Consider the following 5,116-nt stretch of genomic DNA (forward strand, 5'->3'; position numbering starts at 1 on the left):
AATTTGTATCATGTCGTTGGGAAAGCCAAATTTTGAATGAAAAAGTTCATTTTGTAAATAGGTGTTTTATTATTTTTGACCTACCACCTACGTGACCCCCCCTGGTTGAGAAACTCCAGTATAGACCATGGCTTATAAAACTAAAAACATGATATTGAAAATTTACCATGTTGTACGTGTGTAAGACAAAAACAACACATGCGGGTGCGGAATCCCGGAAAAAAAGACCGAGAAAAGAAAGAATAATTATTATTGGTTATAAAAGAAAGCATGAAAATTCTACATGGGTAATAAAATGTTATTTTATATTTTACCACTAGTTATATATTTATGATAAAGTATGAAAAGGTCACTAATAACTATAAGCAGGGCCTAAAATTGTGTGCAGTAGCAAAATTAAAAGTGTACAGTATTTTTTTGGATTTTATAAATTTGTATTTGATTAATATTCAATATTGATTATTGAAAATTATTAATTAGTAGAGCACGGATGTTGTAGTACTAAAAAAAAATAGTAAAATTGATCGCAGTATTACACTAAAAAATACCAAAAATTACACTTAAAAGTGAAAATATTAAATATTGCATTAAAAAATAATAGTGTTTTATTATAAATGTTTTAAATATATTGTTATTATCTAAAGTTCTACCAAAAAATATATAATTATAAATAATTCAGTATTCTATTTGAAGTAGCTGAAGAATTATAACAATATAACGCATAATTGTTAAATTTTTTGTGCTGTATTAAATTCTTACCTACCAACTTTAAATTATGTTTATTTTATAAGATAACATAGATGTTATGACGGTTATTAAGTGTCGACTATATAACTAAAATAGTTGTATATAAATGAGTAAATTCAATAAAATTGTCAAAAAATTGAACTTAAAACTTTTAGATTTTAGTTCATACTTACATGACACGCATTTAAAATATACTTAATTTTGAGTAGAAAACGCTTATGGTTATACATTTATAAGGAAAGCAAATTGCTGAAATGACATATTCATATTTGTGTGTAACACTTCATATAATACGGCTATAGTATGTTTTATTGGAAGACAGTCGAGTTATGCGACCCGTTGCCGTCGTACGTTTATTAGTGCGTTATATTATTATTTTACAATATATATTAATTTGTTTGTTAATTTAAATTTACACGTGTTTGGATTACTTTATTATTCTATTCATTTCAACAGGTTAACGAGTTATTTTAGTAGATTTAAAGATTTCTTCTATTATTGTGCATATGGTGGCCAGTGGGAGTCAAAATGATACCTTTGTATCCGAAAACATTTCAGAAAAACGGCTGCAAGTGGTCCCTTTATGGCATTTGCACAAATGTCATGATTTAAAAGCATGTTTTGTTTTTAATATCAAATGCGTATATAAAAAAATTCCTTTGTAATGATTCGTTTCTAACTTTGGATCAATTTTTTCTCAAAATCATATATTTTTTGATCTGTGGTGGTTTTGTTCTATAGATGTGTGAAATATGTGTGCGCGTGCATGAAAGATTAGTTCGTATATTTATTTATATCTATAATGTCAAGAGTAATAAGTCCGTGTATATACACTCGAGTGTAGGTATAACATTATATACCTCTATAGTTTATACGTATATATTATATTGCATGTCCGTCAGCTGCGATGCTCGTTTGGTAAATGCCTTGTTTTTGTTGAAGCGGTTAAGGCGGTTTAAGTAGAAATAATAAAATCAATAAAACGAGGCCTTCAGAATGCGAAGTGAAGGTCCGTGCAAAATATGTGTTTACCTTCTGTTATGTATAGGTATAATATATATATATATATATATATATGCGTATAATAATTATACTCAAGCGTAAGCACTCATGACACACCCACACACACACAATTTTATTTACACGCGTCTGTCTTGCAAACGTTGTAACAAATCGCGTACTTGCCTACCTACCTACCTACTCATGACTCGATGGGGCGTGTATATACTGCGTAACTCGTATACAATAACGTGTAATAATAATACTTTCATGTCGTCGGCCGAGGTACAGCTAGCCGTATACATTACTATTAACCGCGTTATTACTGTGGTAGATACGTGTCTGCCGATATAATGTATAATACTTATAATGGTAATAATAATATATGATGCTGGCGGTATAGATGATTTACCTATATAAGTAGGTACGCTCATAGGCGTAAATAAGGAGGGACTTGGGGGGCTTAGCTACCCCCAAAAATGGTTTAGAGGTTTTACTTTAATGTAAAGCAATATAAGACTATAAGAGTATTCAGTATGGACCTGAAATTTAGCCTTCAGCCCCCCTCCTCACTCTAAAATGCCAAACACTATTTGCGCCTATGGTGTTACGCTCTCTTGCGCGCATATTGTATTACATATAGGTACTTTCGTCGTTTAGTCATACTGCATGCGTTACGACGCAGATGGATACGTATATTATATTGACAGAGTCGGGATTAATGTACCTAACAAATGGCACTGCGGGCTATCCCATTTTTGAAGTCCCTAATTTTACAAAAAATTGTTTTTACGTATTTGATCATTGATATTCTGGAAACACTTTTTATAGGGACCCTAGGCGACTGGGCTAAAGGCTATAATCTTCTTAGCCTCCTCACTATAAGCAATGTGTTTGAAAATAAAGGTAATAAGAAATATTTCAAACACGACTTTGAATTTAATTTGAACTTTTTTACTGCATAAAGAACTTAATTACACCTATTTTTAAAAGATTACCGTACATGCGCGACAAAATAGATTGTTTTAAAATTGTAACGCCCTTTTTGAGTTCATTTTTGAATTACTTTAGTTTTCTAGGCAACTTTGACTAACAAAGTTTTTTTATTTTAAAAATTGACATTTTTTTAACGAACTCAAATTCTTAGTGCGTAATACTATCAATTTGTATTAATAAGTTATTAATAATAACCTAAATAAATCTACACAAATTTAGACATAATGATAATTCTATACTTTTGCTTCATTTTTATTAAATATATGCAAATGCTTTGTAACAATATAAACTATATTGTATAGAAGATTATATACAGGTATATAACTGTTCAAAGTTATATGGGTTGTAAATAACGTAGTTCACTTCGAATCATCATTTCATTTTGTGTAGCCGAAAGTATTTTATTTTTTTGTCTGTTGTGCACACACATTAACTTAATATTTTATTCTTAAATTCTTGATGATTATTTGGTGGATAAGAATGAATGATTGTCTTCAGATGTCTCCATAAAAATCTATAAGGTGTTAGATCAGGTGACCTAGGAGGCCATGCGTGTGCCCATCTATATTCGATTAAAAGTTTGTTCTAAATATTATCGTTCAATTATTGTACATGCGCAGTTACTCCATCTTGTTAGAAAAATAGATTGTTGCGAATGTGCAGTAGAACATCAACCAAAAAATTTGTAAAATGGTTTGATAATAAGTCAAGGTATTTCAAACTAGTTAATGTGCCATCATAAAAATAAGGACTAAATAATTATTAATTAGCCACTTAAAAGTTCACACCAGATGCGTTTATTCTTCATACTTGTTGAATACTTGTATCAATTTGCCCAGAATGGATTATTATCAGACCAATACCGTTTATTTTGCTTATTAATAACACCATTATTAGTAATTTTGGAATCGTCAGTTTAACAAATGTATATAAAAAATATCAGTTCCTCACGAACTTGTGCCATTAACCATGCAATAAACGTATACACTTTCTCTCTGAATCACCAGCTACTAAATGTTGAACAAAACTTAATCGATAAGGATATGTAACTTTTTTTTTTAATTGAAAGCACTTTTCAATATGAGTAAATGATTTGGTGAAATTAATGTAAATATAAACTTACGACATCGCACCTGAGTTTAAAAAAAACATATGAAATCACACGGATCATTGTAGTTTTAGATTGTTAAAAAATATGATAAATACAACCATGCCTAAATCAAAACTTAATTTCACTTCCAACGAGTCAAATTTTAAGACAAAAAAAAATTGTATGTCAAAATTACTCCAAAAATGTAAGTAATTCAAATTTGAACTTGAAAGGGGGTCCAATTAAAAAAAAAATTGTTGTTGTGCATGCACGGAAAATTTTTTAAAAAATAGGTGTAATTAAGTCCTTAATATTATGATGTAATAAATATGATATGTGGGCTATTTGGTTTATTTGAAAATTTTAGTTATCAGTTTATTACTAATCAATATCAACGTTTATAATTTATAAGAATAGTAATAATAATAATACCTACTAGATCCAATATATTATATCTATTTCATATATTTTTGTAAAACTTTTTTTATACCTACTCAGTACCTATAAACACACTATACTTAATATATATAGTCTTTATATATAAGTTTCTGAATAGACTGCACACGGTATAAAATATATATATATATAATAGTAAGATTCAAGAACTTAATATCACACAAACGATATTATCACATGTATTGGTAAGCTATCTATCGTATTTCATATAATAGGTATATAATTTGGTATTATGTTATTTGATCTTCACTTGTACGAGGTGTATACTTAAGCAAAACACTCACGCTCGTGTATAAAAAAATATTTATACAATTATTCAGCGGCGTATTTTAAGGGAATAGGTGTCGTTAGGATTGTCACCTTCTCCTTTAAGAATCGGTCTTTGTGTATTCGAGTGAATAAATGTTTACATAACAATTAAATGTTGCAGTCAAACTGCAGGCATTAGATAAAATAAAAAATAAATATAACACTGTTCGGTAAAAAATTCAAGAAGGCGGCTCACGGGTAGGACGGGGAGCCTTTCGCATTAAAAAAATGTAATCGTCTATCCACCCCCCCCCCGTTCATTTTGTCGAGTTTCGGATAGGTTTTGTGATCGCAGTGTGCTCTACGTATGCACAACACCAGTCGTCGTTGTTATTATTCGCATATATGCGTCACGGACGCGGCTGCAAAGCGCATGGACCAGTCTATATATAATATATATATAATACGGCCGTGCCGGGTTGCTGCGTTCCCATGGCGACGGGACGATCGGCAGCGGCGACGACGAGTACGACGACGTGATCATTACATATTAGTCAACATGCCAACAGGCAAGTGACC

This window comes from Rhopalosiphum maidis, chromosome 1 (assembly GCF_003676215.2).
Source record: "Rhopalosiphum maidis isolate BTI-1 chromosome 1, ASM367621v3, whole genome shotgun sequence".
Lineage (NCBI taxonomy): Eukaryota > Metazoa > Arthropoda > Insecta > Hemiptera > Aphididae > Rhopalosiphum > Rhopalosiphum maidis.